The 16479-nt window shown below is 49.3% G+C and overlaps 1 protein-coding gene across 1 annotated transcript in view; it reads left to right on the forward strand.

Moving 5' to 3' along the window:
- Nucleotides 1-16479, forward strand: part of LOC140411021 (uncharacterized) — a 399297-nt gene that overhangs the window by 329353 nt on the left and 53465 nt on the right. The gene's annotated exons all lie outside the window — the stretch shown is intronic.

Raw genomic sequence — 16479 nt, forward strand, 5'->3', positions numbered from 1 at the left:
TTTACCTGTCCAGCCTCCTTAAAACCCTCTATAAAGTGTTTGGGGGCATTTTAACTGTGCAAACACGAGAACAATGCAGGTTTTTGTTGATAATAATGATCAAGTTATATTGGAATATTACTCTCCTTGTGAGCCAGTGACCAGATCACTGAAAAATTGCACAGCAGTGCTCACCTGTTGTTCTGCTGGTGGCAGGAAATTTCTTTCAAATCTGAGCATCTTTCTGTTTCATGACTGTCTTTAATTTAAAAGGACAATACAGCGAAACTCACTCATAAACAATAATTAGGGGCTGTCTCAAGGAAAGCTTTGTCAGCAGCTGGTCTCTTAATAAGGATTCAGATGCAACATGAATATAATACAGGTCTGTCATTAGGTGGTTAGTGCAGACAGCTGGTCTTCCCCTACAAATGATCTTTAATATGAGTTTCAAATATTGAAAGGTGAATGGGCAGCCAAGTAATTGAGCAGCGGTTGACAGAGGAGCTTTGGTAACACTGGATACTCACGATGCCTACTGTTACAGGTCTTGGTGACCTTAATCAACACAGTACTTTACTGTTCATGATGTAACTGGAGAAGAGATGCTTCACCGAGTCCAGCTTCCCAGGCCCACTCAGAACAGCAGTTTTAACAAACCAGGTGCAAGAAGCAGACTGGGAGGCAGAGCAAATGTGCAAATGACCTTTGCAGTATTTTTGTTTATTCATTCGTGGGATGTGATCATCGCTGACAAATTGTCCTTGAGGGGACGGTGGTAAGTGACATGCTTGAACCACTGTAGTCCATGTGGTGTATGTGCATTCACGGTATTGTAGGAGAGAGAATTACACCATTTTGACCCAATAACAGTAAAGGAATGATAATAAAGTTCCAAGTCAAGATGGTGTGTGGCTTAGGGGAAGGGGGTTGAGGAACCTGCAGGCGGGGCGGGGGGGGGGGGGGGGTTCCCCTATGTCTGCTGCCCTTGTTCTTCTAGACTTTAGAGGTTGCGGGTTTTGAAGATGCTGTTAAAGGACCGGGTAGTGTGGTGGAAGCTGCTTGGGAATGTGGCTGAGACAGGTTCAGTCGGGCATTGGATGATCGCTTGAATAGAAGTGCAGGGGTACGGGGAAAAGCAGGAGAATGGCACTAAGCCATGATGCTTGTTTGGAGAGCTGGTGCAGACACGATGGGCTGAATGGCCTCCTCCGCCGTTATAATTCTGTGATTCGTGACTCTTGCTGAGTTGCTGCAATCAATTTTGTGGGTGGTACATGCAGCAGACACTGTGTCAGTATTGGGGGAGCGAATGTTTGAGGTGGGGCATGGTACGCTAATAAAGTGGGCTGCTTTGTGTCCTGGATGGTCTTAAGCATCTTGAGTGTTGTTGGAACTGCACTCATCCAGGCACATAATTGAGCAGTGTTTGACAAAGGAGCTTTGGTGACACTAGATCTCACTATGTCTACTGTTACAGGTCTTTGTGACCTGTATTCTGTCACACACCTGACTTGTATATTGTAGATGGTGGACAGGCTTTGGGAGTCAGGGTGTGGCATGGTGGAACAGTGAATAGCACTGCTGCCTCACAGCCTCACAGCGCCATGGACCCGGGATCAATTCCGGCTTTGGATCACTGTCTGTGTGGAGTTTGCATGTTCTGTGTCTGCTTGGATTTCCTTCGGGTGCTCCGGTTTCTTCCCACAGTCCAAAGATGTGCAGGTTAGGTGGATTAGCCATGCTAAATTCCCCCTTAGTGTCCAAAGATGTGTAGGTTAGTTGGGGTTACGGGGATAGGGCAGGGTGGTGGGCCTAAGTAGGGTGCGCTTTCAGGAGGGTCGATGCAGACTCGATGGGCTGATTGGCTTCCTTCTGCACTATGGGAATTCTATGTGTGAGTTCCTCACTGCTCTTCCAGTCACTGTTTGGCTAGTCCAGCTCAGGTTCTGCTCAATGGTAATCCCCAGAACGTTGATAGTGGGGGATTTAATGATGATAATGCCATCGGATGGCACCATTGATGGCGCACCATTAGATTCTCTCTGAGAGATTTTCATTGCGGCACTTGTGTGCTCCTCCCTGCCAGACCCTGCCAGTGAAAGGATCCTTCTCAACAAGGAGGGTTGCGGAGCCAAGGGAAATGTAGGAAAAGTCTTGCGGACAAAATCACGTATTTGGAGGTAACGGAACACATCCCCCAGTGAAAGTTGAAACTTCATCGATAGCTCCTCCAAACTAGCAAACCACCCTTCCCCAAAACTCTCAAGGCCCTTTCCCTCCCACGACCTGAATGTCTTGTCTAGACTCGGAAGAACAATAGGTGGTTACGACAAACTGGAGCGAGCAATGATATGGAGCCCAATATCTAATGCTGCCTAAATTGTCTCCACATCCTCAAAGTGGACACCACCATCGGGCCCGTTGATACTTCTACGGATAGAAGGGAAGCGAGGCCATTAATCTAGGCCCCCACAAGAGCTCGTTTCCATCTATCCCCATATGGGGCTCGGCTGCCTAATCCACCCCAGGACCTTCTCGATGTTGGCCCCCCAATATTAAAAGAGCAAGTTGGGAAATGCTGACCTCCCCCACCCAATTTGCGGTCCCTCTGAAAGAACACCCTATCGATTCTTGGGAGCTTCCCCACCCAAATGAAGGACGCCACTAATTTATTAATCTTAGCAAAAAAATATTTGGGGTGGAAAAATAGGGAGACACTGAGAAAGAAATAAAAACCTTGGGAGGATATTTATTTTTATAGTCTGGATTCTGCCTGCCAAGGACAGAGGGAGGTTATCCCACTTCTACAAGTCAGAACTCACCCTGCTCACCAGACCAGCGTAATTCAATCTATGGAGTGACTGCCAATCATGGGCCACCCGGATACCCAGATAACGAAAGCAACCTCCGGCAAGAGGAAAAGATAATACACCCAGATTGGCTTCCCTCCCTGGGGGCAGGGAGGTTAACCGGAAAATATTCTCTCTTTTCCGGAAAGCAGCCAAAGCTCCTGAATGGCTTCGAGGGAAAGCTGGGTCCGTAATATACAGAAGCAGGTTATCGGCGGATAGGGACACCCTCTGTGGGATTCTCCGTCGGCGGGATCCTCCGTTTCACTGGCAGTGGACCCACGCCCGTGGGATTCCCGACAGCGATAGGGGTGGCCCACAATGGGAACCGCCACTGGCCGGCTGTGGGAATGGAGAATCCTGCTGCCAGCGGGGGAGCGCCGTGCTGGAAAACGGGGCTGGCGGGACAGAGAATCCCGCCCCCTACGGTCCCTCCCACTCCCCCCCCCCCCCCCCCCCGCCTAAATACCCCTCCATTTACCCGAAGATCTCAGCGCTGTGACCAAAGGCCCAATCGCCAACGCAAACAGAAGTTTACCTTTTGGACGAGGATTTTAGGTGGTAATTAATTGTCCATTTTTAAAAAAATATTTAATTCAAGGCATTTTCATACAAACAAATGAAAGCAGAAGAACAATCAACCATCATAAATAACCAACACCCACTCCCCCACCGCCACTTCCCTAATATCACCCCCTTCTCCCATCCTGCCTTCCCCATTTTAACCCCCTTACCCCCCCCTGCTGACTCCTCAAACCTCCTTAAAGAAATCAATTAACAGCTTGATTAATTGTCCATTTAACGGTGGGTGGGCCACCTGACACCTTCTCTGGCGAGGATTTGGGTGGCATTACACCCAATTTCATGCCCCCGCTCACCTGCCAATCCACCCCCGAGGAAGCATAAACGTCTGCCAAATGTTTCAGGTGGATAACCTTTCGTACAAAGTGGTTGCTGATTCGAGGGCTTTTGACTAGTTACACTGAAGCAGTAAAATTACCTTCAGTGTTTCGCAATGAATTGTGAACGTTGAACTGGATTTTACACGTTGTAGTGGGTGAGGGAGGTAGAATGGAAGCTGAGTGATCTGCCTGCTCCCACCCTCACAGTCTCAGCTCATCCAATCAAACGCCAGGACGCCAATTTGAGAAGCTAGGGGTAGGTGGGTCAGCGCCCAATCACGACTGTCGCCCGGGACATCAGGTGGCAGAGGGATAATGCCATAAACAGGAAGTTGGTCAGAAGTGTAAAGACCTCGTACTTTCAGAATCAGTCTTTTTTTTATTGAAGCGTCAAAAAATATTTTAAAATAACTTCAAAAACATGCAGGTGCTGCCTGCCTGCCACAGCAGAATCTGCTGGTACATCCGGTACCCATGGCAGGCCTGTCCTTCTGCCCCTGTGCCACCTCGTCATAGCTGCTGTAAAACACTCCCATCTGACACCAGGAAAATGCAGCAGGCATCAAAAAATTGAAGACGGCTGGGTTGTTAATAAGCTTAATAGCTTGTTAATTAGTGATTTGAAAAGGGCGGCAGGCTGCCGATTTCTGCCTCTGCTCGCTTTCCGTAATTTGGGAGGCTGGCGCAATGACGTCATCACGCCCTGTTTGACATTTTTGCGGAAAGGATGTCGGCGTTCCTGATTTGTGGCAATAAAACCCAGCCCATTGTTCAGCAGGCTTGGAACAGTATGATAGTTCCTCGATAACAATTCAAATCTGATGGTACTGGCACAACTATGATTTAGATTTTAGATTTAAATTTGTCACGTGTACCCAGCTACAGTGAAAAGTATTGTTCTGCTACAATCCAGGCAGATCATTCCATACATGAAAAATTTAGGACATACGATAAATGCACAAAGTAAATGGATAGACACAGACATTGGAGTGTAGTGCTACAACTGTAGAGAAGATGCGTAGAGAGATCAGTTCAGTCCATAAGTGGGTCATTCAGGAGTCTGCTAACAGCGGGGAAGAAGCTGTTTTGGAATCTGTTAGTGCGTGTTCTCAGACTTTTATATATTCTGCCCAATGGAAGAAGGTGGAAGAGAGAATAATCCGGATGGGAGATGTCTTTGATTATGTTGCCTGCTTTCCCAAGGCAGCAGGAGGTGCAGACAGAGTCAATGGATGGAAGGTGGGTTTGCGTGATGGACTGGGCTATGTTCACGACTCTCTAGTTTCTTATGGTCTTGGGCCGAGCAGTTGCCATACCAAGCTGTGATGCAGCCAGATAGGATGGTTTCTATGGTGCTTTTTCCAGTTAACTTTTATAATACATGCATTCTCATAGACTTTCTGGCTCATGATGCGTAGCTTAGCCTGATCTTTAAGAATCAGGAAATGGACTTCCGGTGGCGGCTATGTGGGAGTAGGTCAGACATTTGGTGGCTCTCGTTTCGGTCGGACTTTTGGACCTTTTCCCCTGACTTTTTTGCGCTTTTGAATGCGGAACTGGAAAGCAATAGTACTCAGGCACAGGACCCATACAGAATTGTATGGACCTAAGAAGCCGGAGGGACCGTAAACAGCCGAAGAAGTGGTCGAGTAAGGGCTCAGTGGAGGCTGTGAGGGACCAGCATGGCTGGTGTGCAGAGCAAGGAGCCGACAGCCCAGCCCACAATGGAGCAGCTGCTGCAGACTATGCAGGAGGGCTTTTTGGCTTTGAAGCGTGACAACTTGGAGCCGCTTCAGAAGTCGATTGATCGGATGGGAAAAGGCTGGATGATCAGGCTGAGAAGCTCCAGCAGTTGGAGAAGTCAGTGGAGGAGCAGGCTGACTTTCAAACGGTGGCGGATGTGGAGATTCGGAGGTTGAGGGACCAGCAAAAAGTGCTTCTGGAAAGGCTGGAGGACCTGGACAACAGATCTCGTCGCAGAACGTGAGAATCGTGGGCCTCCCGGAGGGGGCAGAGGGGCTGGACGCTGCCGCGTTTGTGGAGGGTATGTTTCAGAAGTTGCTGGTGAACGAGGTGTTCCCGCGCCCGTCAGTGGTGGACGGGGCACACAGGGTGCAGGTGAGGCAGCTGCGACAAGGGGTTCCCCCACGAGCGATGGTGGTACGCTTTCACAGGTACCTGGACAAGGAACGGGTGCTGCAATGGGCAAAGAGCACACAAAGCTGTACTTAGGACAATACCATCCTGCGTGTTCACCAAGATTTGTGCGCTGAGGTGGCCAGGAGGAGGGGAGGCTACAGGCAGGTGAAGGAGATACTGTATAAAAACAAGGTGAAATTCGGGCTGCTTTTTCCGGCACGACTGTGGGTTGCGTATAAGGGTCAGCACCACTATTTTGAGGAACCCGAAGAGGCGATGGACTTCATTAAGAAGCAAGGGCTGGCCCTGAGCTGAGGACGTTTGGACTCATGATAGAGCTTTTAAGTATATGTGGTGTCTCTCCCGTTTTGAAAATTGCCTGCATGTTTGGGTCAGTTTTTGTTCTTTTTTTCGACCTTTTTAGGGTGGTGGAAGGTGGTACAGATGTGTTTTTTTGCGTGCTTTTTGCATGGTTTACCTGAATGTTTCCTTTTTGGGTCCTTTGATTTGTTGGAGTTTGGCTGGGGGGAAAATAATAAAGAAAACAGTTAAAAGGGTTGGGTTAAGATGGACTCTTCAGGGGAACTTTGTGCAATCTTTTTCTGCGTCTGTATGGGAGGGACTGAGAATGCCTGATATTTCTTATCTCTTTTTTCTTGTTTAACTCGAATTGTGCTATTGTGGGGGTTGTTTATGACTTGTATAGGGTGTTTGTTTAAGTAGGGCTGATCTGGGGAAGTGGTGTGGAGGGGTCGGGGGAGGGGTGACTGGGAACAATGGGTGGGAGACGGGCTGGAGCCAAGGCTGGGAGCCCCAAGCTAGCTGAGTGCGGCTAGTCAACGGTAGCCGAGGTGGGGTGTGTGCATATAGTTAGATTAGAGCAGGAGTTAGGTGATAGGATGGTGTTGCTAGGGGGGTGGGGGTGGGGGGGAGTTGTTCTGCTGACGGGGATGGAAACTGGGCATGGTAACAGTGAGGAGGTCATGGGTGGAGCCGGTCAGGAGGTGGGCCAGATGAAGCGCGACACATGGCTGGGGGGCTGGCCAAGGAAAGGGGATGACTGATCGGCAAAGGGGGGGGGGGCGAAGTGCCCCCCAACCAGGCTGATCACCTGGAATGTTAGAGGGTTAAACGGGCCAGTGAAGAGGGCGCGTGTGTTTGCGCATCTGCGGGTTCTGAAGGCAGACGTAGTCTTGCTGCAGGAGACGCACCTGAAAGTGGCAGACCAGGTTAGGCTAAGGAAGGGCTGGGTCAGTCAGGTCTTTCATTCGGGGCTTGATTCTAAGACGAGGGGGGCTGCGATCCTGATTAATAAAAGGGTACAATTTGAGGCGGAGGGCACAGTCGTGTGTGGGGGTGGCAGGTTCGTTATGGTGATGGGTAAGCTTGAAGGGGTGAGAGTAGTCCTGGTCAGTGTGTATGCCCCTAATTGGGACGATGTGGATTTTATTAGGAGGATGCTGGGGAAGATCCCCGACTTGGACTCGTGTAAGCTGATCATGGGCGGGGACTTTAATACAGTCAAGAACAAAGAAATGTACAGCACAGGAACAGGCCCTTCGGCCCTCCAAGCCCGTGCCGACCATGCTGCCCGACTAAACTACAATCTTCTACACTTCCTGGGTCCGTATCCCTCTATTCCCATCCTATTCATGTATTTGTCAAGATGCCCCTTAAATGTCACTATCGTCCCTGCTTCCACCATCTCCTCCGGTAGCGAGTTCCAGGCACCCACTACCCTCTGCGTAAAAAACTTGCCTCGTACATCTACTCTAAACCTTGCCCCTCTCACCTTAAACCTATGCCCCCGAGTAATTGACCCCTCTACCCTGGGGAAAAGCCTCTGACTATCCACTCTGTCTATGCCCCTCATAATTTTGTAGACCTCTATCAGGTCTCCCCTCAACCTCCTTCGTTCCAGTGAGAACAAACCGAGTTTATTCAACCACTCCTCATAGCTAATGCCCTCCATACCAGGCAACATTCTGGTAAATCTCTTCTGCGCCCTCTAGTTTTACCATTAAGCTAGTCCCAGTTGCCCGCACTTGGCCCATAACCCTCTATACCCATCTTACCCATGTAACTATCTAAATGCTTTTTAAAAGACACAATTGTACCCACCTCTACTACTACCTCTGGCAGCCCATTCCAGACACTCACTACCCTCTGAGTGAAGAAATTGCCCCTCTGGGCCCTTCTGAAACTCTCCCCTCTCACCTTAAACCTATGCCCTCTAGTTTTAGACTCCCCTACCTTTGGGAAAGGATGTTGACTATCTACCTTATCTATGCCCCTCATTATTTTATAGACCTCTATAAGATCACCCCTAAGCCTCCTACGCTCCAGGGAAAAAAGTCCCAGTCTATCCAGCCTCTCCTTATAACTCAAACCATCAAGTCCCGGTAACATCCTAGTAAATCTTTTCTGCACTCTCTCTAGTTTAATAATATCCTTTCTATAATAGGGTGACCAGAACTGCACACAGTATTCCAAGTGTGGCCGTACCAATGTCTTGTACAACTTCAACAAGACGTCCCAACTCCTGTATTCAATGTTCTGACCAATGAAACCAAGCATGCCGAATGCCTTCTTCACCACCCTGTCCACCTGCGACTCCACCTTCAAGGAGCTATGAACCTGTACTCCTAGATCTCTTTGTTCTATAACTCTCCCCAACGCCATATCATTAACTGAGTAGGTCCTGGCCTGATTCAATCTGCCAAAATGCATCACCTCACATTTATCTAAATTAAACTCCATCTGCCATTCGTCGGCCCACTGGCCTAATTGATCAAGATCCCGTTGCAATCCTAGATAACCTTCTTCACTATCCACTGTGCCACCAATCTTGGTGTCATCTGCAAACTTACTAACCATGCCTCCTAAATTCTCATCCAAATCATTAATATAAATCACAAATAACAGTGGACCCAGCACCGATCCCTGAGGCACACCACTGGTCACAGGCCTCCAGTTTGAAAAACAACCCTCGACAACCACCCTCTGCCTTCTGTTGTCCAGCCAATTTTGAATCCAATTGGCAACCTCACCCTGGATCCCGTGAGCTTTAACCTTCTGCAACAACCTACCATGCGGTACCTTGTCAAAGGCTTTGCTAAAGTCCATGTAGACAACGTCTACTGCACTGCCCTCATCTACCTTCTTGGTCACTCCCTCAAAAAACTCAATCAAATTTGTGAGACATGATTTTCCACGCACAAAGCCATGCTGACTGCCCCGAATCAGTCCTTGCCTCTCTAAATGCTTGTAGATCCTGTCTCTCAGAATACCTTCTAGCAACTTACCTACTACAGACGTTAGGCTCACCGGTCTGTAGTTCCCAGGCTTTTCCCTGCTGCCCTTCTTAAACAAGGGCACAACATTCGCCACTCTCCAATCTTCAGGCACCTCACCTGTGGCTGCCGATGATTCAAATATCTCGGTTAGGGGACCCGCAATTTCCTCCCTAGCCTCCCACAACATCCTGGGATACATTTCATCAGGTCCCGGGGATTTATCTACCTTGATGCGCTTTAAGACTTCCAGCACCTCCTCCTCTGTAATATGCACACTTCTCAAGACATCACTATTTATTTCCCTTAGTTTCCTAACCTCCATGCCTTTCTCCACCGTGAATACCGATGAGAAATATTCATTCAGGATCTCACCCAACTCTTGTGGCTCTGCACATAGATGCCCTTGTTGATCCTTAAGAGGCCCTATTCTGTCCCTAGTTACTCTTTTCCCCTTTATGTATCTGTAGAATCTCTTTGGATTCTCCCTTGCATTATTTGCCAAAGCAATTTCATGTCCCCTTTTTGCCCTCCTGATTTCCCTCTTAACTCTATTTCGACAATCTCTATACTCTTCAAGGGACCTACTTGATCCCAGTTGCTTATGTACGTCATATGCCTCCTTCTTCTTTTTGACCAGAGTCTCAATATCTCGAGTCATCCAGGGTTCCCTACTTCTACCAGCCTTGCCCTTCACTCTAAAGGGAATGTGCTTACCCTGCACCCTGGTTAACACATTTTTAAAAGCCTCCCATTTACCAGCCGTCCCTTTGTCTGCCAATAGTCTCCCCCAATCTACCTCTGCAAGTTCCTGTCTGATACCATCAAAATTGGCCTTGCCCCAATTAAGAATTTTAACTCTTGGGCCAGACCTATCATTCTCCATAGCTATCTTAAAACTAATGGAATTATGGTCACTTGTCCCAAAGTGATCCCTCACTAGCACTTCTATCACTTGCCCTTCCTTATTTCCCAAGACGAGGTCAAGTTTTGCCCCCTCTCTAGTCGGTCCATCCACATACTGAATGAGAAATTCCTCCTGAATACACTCAACAAATTTCCCTCCATCCAAGCCCCTAATGCTATGGCTGTCCCAGTCAATGTTGGGAAAGTTAAAGTCCCCTACTACTACCACCCTATTATTCTTGCAGCTATCTGTAATCTCCTTACATATTTGCTCCTCAATTTCCCGCTGACTATTTGGGGGCCTGTAGTACAGTCCTACCAAGGTGATCTCTCCCTTCTTATTTTTCAGTTCCACCCATATAGACTCAGTGGGCGAACCCTCGGATATATCCCCTCTAAGTACTGCCGTGATGTTCTCCCTAATCAAAAACGCCACTCCCCCTCCTCTCTTACCTCCTGTTCTATCCTTTCTATAGCATCTGTACCCCGGAACATTGAGCTGCCAGTCCTGCCCCTCCCTTAGCCATGTTTCAGTCATAGCTATAATATCCCAGTCCCATGTGCCCGTCCATGCCCATGGACTAATACGTCCATTTGCTTCCAAATGGGAGTAGATCCTGTCTCGAAGAATTCTCTCCAGTAATTTCCCTACCACTGAAGTAAGGCTCCCCGGCCTGTAGTTCCCTGGATTATCCTTGCTACCCTTCTTAAACAGAGGAACAACATTGGCTATTCTCCAGTCCTCCGGGACATCCTCTGAAGACAGTGAGGATCCAAAGATTTCTGTCAAGGCCTCAGCAATTTCCTCTCCAGCCTCCTTCAGTATTCTGGGGTAGATCCCATCAGGCCCTGGGGACTTATCTACCTTAATATTTTTTAAGACACCCAACACCTCATCTTTTTGGATCTCAATGTCACCCAGGCTATCTACACACCCTTCTCCAGACTCAACATCTACCAATTTCTTCTCTTTGGTGAATACTGATGCAAAGTATTCATTTAGTACCTCGCCCATTTCCTCTGGCTCCACACATAGATTCCCTTGCCTATCCTTCAGTGTGCCAACCCTTTCCCTGGCTACCCTCTTGCTTTTTATGTACGTGTAAAAAGCCTTGGGATTTTCCTTAACCCTATTTGCCAATGACTTTTCGTCCTGGACCCAAGCCTGGAATGGGCATGTTGCCAGTGATGGCAAAGGAACTGAGAGGGTTCATGGAGCAAACGGGGGGGGAGCAGATCCGTGGAGATGTAGCCGGCTGGCGGCGAGGGAGTTCTCGTACTACTCCCACGTCCACAAGGTGTATTCCCGAATTGACTACTTTGTTGTGAGTAGGGACCTGCTGGCCGGAATGGTGGGGGCAGAATATTCGGCAATTACCAAATGCAATGCTCCGCACTGGGTAGACCTGCAGTTTCGCAAGGACAGCTTTCAGCGCCCACCTTGGAGGCTGGAAGTTGGATTACTCGCGAACGAGGCGGTGTGCGAGAGGCTGAGGAAATGCATGCAGAATTACCGGCAGGTGAACAATACTGGAGAAGTCTTCGCAGCGGTGCTCTGGGAGGCACTGAAGGCAGTGGTGAGAGGGGAGCTGATTTCAATCCGGGCGTACAGGGACAGGACAGATAGGGCAGAGACGGATTGACTGATTAAGGAAATTCTACGGACGGACAGGAGTTGCGCGGAATCCCCGAGGCCAGAGTTACTCAGAAAACGACAGAGGCTGCAGGCCGAATTTGGGGTGCTGACTACAGGCAAGGCTGTAGAGCAGCTTAGAAAGATAAAAGGCACGATTTATGAGCATGGGGAGAAAGCCAGTAGAATGCTTGCGCAACAGCTCAGGAAGAGGGAAGCGGCTAGGGAAATAGTGAGGGTAGTGGATGGGGAAGGTAATCTAATGGGTGACCCGGCCGGGCTGAACAAGGTCTTTAGGGACTTTTATAGGAAACTACACTTCGGAACCCCCCCGGGGGACCGGGGGGGGATGAGGCGATTCCTGGACGGGCTGACCTTCCCAAGAGTGGGGAGGGGATTGGTGGACGGACTGGGGGCCCTGGTCAGGATTGAAGAGGTATTGGGGGGGCCCGAAGGTCATGCAGTCGGGTAAAGCCCCGGGGCCAGACGGGTATCCGGTGGAGTTTTATAAAAAAATTGCTGGGATAGTGGGGCCGGTGCTGGTCAGGGTCTTTGATGAGGCAAGAGACAGAGAGAGTTTACCCCCCGACGATGTCGCAGGCCACCATCTCGCTCATTCTGAAACGGGATAAGGACCCGGAGGCCTGTGGGTCATACAGGCCGATCTCTTTGATCAACATAGACGCCAAGTTACTGGCCAAGATCTTGGCAACTAGAATTGAGGACAAAGTACCGGACGTAATTGGGGAGGACCAAACCGGGTTTGTAAAGGGGAGGCAGCCAACCTAAGAATGCTGCTTAACGTGATTATGATGCTGCCGGAGAGTAAGGAGGGAGAGATAGTGGTAGCCATGGATGCTGAAAAGGCTTTTGACCGGGTCGACTGGGATTATCTGTGGGAGGTACTAGGACGGTTCGGGTTCGGGGGGGTTTCATCGACTGGGTTGGGCTATTGTATCAGGCCCCGGAGGCGAGTGTAAGGACGAACAGGACAACATTGGACTACTTTAGACTGCACCGTGGGACAAGACAGGGCTGCCCTCTCTCCCCACTGCTGTCTGCGCTGGCCATAGAGCCGCTGGCAATTGCATTGAGAGCTTCTAGGGGCTGGAAAGGGCTGGTCCGGGGGGGGGGGGGGGGGGGGGGGGGGGGGAGTGGAACATAGAGTCTCGTTATACTCAGACGATCTGCTGTTTTTTGTATCGGACCCAATGATGGGGATGGACGGTATCATGGCAACCCTGAGGGAATTTGGCCGGTTCTCCAGATACAAACTGAACATGGCTAAGAGCGAGTTGTTTGTATTTCAGGCGAGGGGGCAGGAGAGTAGGCTGAAGGAGTTGTCGTTCAGGCTAGTGGGGGAGAGTTTCCGATATTTGGGAATTCAGGTGGCACGGGACTGGGGCAAGTTGCACAGGCTCAACCTGTCCCGACTGGTGGAACGAGTGAGGGAGGAGGTCTGGAGGTGTGATGTGCTCCCGCTGTCAATGGCGGGGAGGGTGCAGACTGTTAAGATGACGATTCTCCCGCGGTTGTTTGTTTTTCAGTGTCTCCCCATCTTTATCCCGCAGTCCTTCTTTAAGAGGCTGAATAAAATTATTCTGGGATTTGTATGGGCGGGGAAGTCCCCGTGGGTGAAGAGGGTGATGCTTATAAGGAACAGAGGAGAAGGGGGGCTGGCATTGCCGAACTTCAGCTACTATTATTGGGCGGCCAACATAGCGATGATAAGGAAATGGATGGTGGGTGTGGGGTCGGTTTGGGAGCGGATGGAGGCTGCTTCGTGCAGGGGCACTAGCTTAGCAGCCCTGGTCACGGCGCGGTACTCCACCAGCCCGATAGTGGTGGCGGCTCTTCGGATCTGGGGCCAGTGGAGGAGGCATGTAGGGGAGGTAAGAGCATCGGTGTGGACCCCAATCTGCGGCAACCACCGATTTGCCCCGGGGAACATGGACGGGGGGTATCGACTGTGGAGGAGGGCGGGGATTGTGAGGATGGGGCATCTGTTCCTGGAAGGGAGCTTTCCAAGCATGAGGGCGCTGGAGGAGAAGTTTGGGCTGGGGAGGGAGAACAAATTTAGATACTTACAGGTGCGGGATTTTGTACGCAGACTGGTGCCGTCCTTCCCACGTCTCCCGCCGAAGGGGAGGCAGGACGGGGTAGTTTCTAGGGGAGAGGTGGGAGAGGGTATAGTCTCAGACGTCTACAAGGAACTAATGGGAGCTGAGGATACGCAGACCGAGGACCTGAAGCTTAAGTGGGAAGAGGAGCTTGGGGGGAGATGGAGGACGGTATCTGGGCAGAAGCCCTGAGCAGAGTAAACACGACCGCAACATGCGCCAGGCTCAGCCTGATCCAGTTTAAGGTCGTGCACCGGGCCCACATGACGGTGGCCCGGATGAGCAGATTCTTCGGGCTGGAGGACAAGTGTGCCGGATGTGCCGGAGGGCCGGCTAACCATGTACACATGTTCTGGTTGTGCCCTAAACTCAGGGGGAACTGACAGGGATTCGCAGATGTCATGTCCCGGGTATGGAAAACTGGGGTGGTAATGAGCCCTGAGGTGGCAATGTTTGGGGTTTCGGAGGACCCGGGAGGCCGACATTCTGGCCTTTGCTTCCCTGGTAGCCCGGCGACGAATACTGTTAGCATGGAGGGACTCAAAGCCCCCGAGGGCTGAGGTATGGCTATCGGACATGGCGAGCTTTCTGGCCTAGAGAAAGTCAAGTTCGCCTTGAGAGGTTCGCTATTAGGGTTCGCCCGAAGGTGGCAGCCATTCATTGACTTCTTCGCAGAGGAGTAAGCGTCAGCGGAAGGGGGGGGGGGCTAGGGTAGAGTAGAGTAGGGGGATATTGAGGCAGGTCCTTGCGTGAACAGAGCTGTGGTTTGCACTATGTTTAATTTGTGTCTTGGCTTTTTTTTGTACTGTACAATGTCACTTTTTCTATATGCCTAAAATACCTCAATAAAATTGTTTGTTAAAAAAATAGAATCAGGAAATGAGTTTATTGTAGGTTTGGTTTGTTAACACAGACATCAGGAAGAGGATTTGAAATTGAGTCTGTGGACCATAGTTGTTGAAACAAACACTTCTGCTTCTGTAATAAGTAAGTAATTGTGCGTTCTAACCTCACCCCAGCAATTGATTACATAATCTAGGTGAACATCTCCGTCCAATACTGAGAGCCATGATGTGGAGAGGCTGGTGCTGGATTGGGGTGGACACAGTAAGAAGTCTCAGAACACCAAGTTAAAGTCCCAACAGGCTTGTTTGAAATCACAAGGTTTCGGAGCGCAGCTCCTTCCTCAGGTGAAGTGAAGACAGATTTACAATCACAGCAAATATAGGGGAGACACCATTACAGATTGGAATGTGAAGCATGGTTGGATTGTGTGTTTACAGGTAAACAAGTCTTTACAGGAGCAGACAGTGTGAGTGGAGTGAGTGATAATCACAGATAATCGAGGTGTGAATTGTCTCAAGCCAGGACAGTTAGTAGGATTCTGCAAACCCGGACAGTATGGTGGGGGTTACACGTAAAGTGACATGAACCCGAGATCCTGGTTGAGGCCTTCCTCATGCGTGCACTCACACTGTCTGTTCCTGTAAAGATTTGTTTACCTGTAAAGACTCACATTCCAACCATTATTCACATTCGAATCTGTAATTATCTTGCAATTGTATCTCTGCCTATATATGCCATGATGTGGAGATGCCGGCATTGGACTGGGGTGCGCACAGTAAGAAGTCTTACAACACCAGGTTGAAGTCCAACAGGTTTGTTTCGAATCACTAGCTTTTGGAGCATTGCTCCTTCCTCAGGTGAATGTGAGCAGGAAGGAGGAAGGACCTGAGGAAGGAGCAATGCTCCGAAAGCTTGTGATTTCAAATAAACTTGTTGGACTTTAACTTGGTTGTTGTGAGACTTCTTACAATACTGAGAATGCTCTCACTCAGCTGAGATAATCCTGGCAGCATTCAGCATTCAATCAACACCTCCCCAAACAGATTCATTTATTATTTATCCCTTGAGCTGCTGAGGAGCTTGTACCTAATAAAGCTTCCATGCTTAGCCACAGAATAAGCATGTGAGGGGAGGCAGTGGCATAATGGTATTGTCACTGGACTAACAATCCAGAGACCCAGGGGAATGCTCCAGGGACCAAGTTCGAATCCCACTGTGGCAGATGGTGAAATTTGAATTCAATAAAAAGAACCTAGAATGACCATGAAACTATTGTCGTAAAAATCCATCTGGTTCACTCATGCCCTTTAGGGAAGGAAATCTGTCATCCTTCTGGTCTACATGTGACTACAGATCTACAGCAATGTGGTTGAATGTTTTGCCCTCTGAAATTCACTCAATTCAAGGGCAATTCGGGATGGACAATAAATGCTGGCCCAGACAGCAAAATACATATCCAACAAATTTTTAAAAACGGAACTTTGAAAGTAATCCACAGGCTGTGAAATGGTTTTAGGATATGCTGAGGGTGTGAAAGGTTTCCTACTGTAGCATATTATTGAGCAAGTGCAGAGGCAGCTTAGAGAAGGGTTAGGTCATGTGGAAAACCTGGATATGGGACCACATGTGGTGAGATTCACAGGTAACAGCTTCCTGTCTGACTGATGACGCCGGTTCTCTCTCCTCTCGCTCCTAGCTCTCTGTCATAAACCTTGTTCCCTATTTTGTCAATGCTCCCAACACAATTGCAGAAGAGCCTTCACTATATAGACCGCAGTAGTTCAATAATCATAGAATCATAGAATTTAC

The sequence above is a fragment of the Scyliorhinus torazame genome, chromosome 4 (genome assembly GCF_047496885.1).
Source record: "Scyliorhinus torazame isolate Kashiwa2021f chromosome 4, sScyTor2.1, whole genome shotgun sequence".
Classification (NCBI taxonomy): domain Eukaryota; kingdom Metazoa; phylum Chordata; class Chondrichthyes; order Carcharhiniformes; family Scyliorhinidae; genus Scyliorhinus; species Scyliorhinus torazame.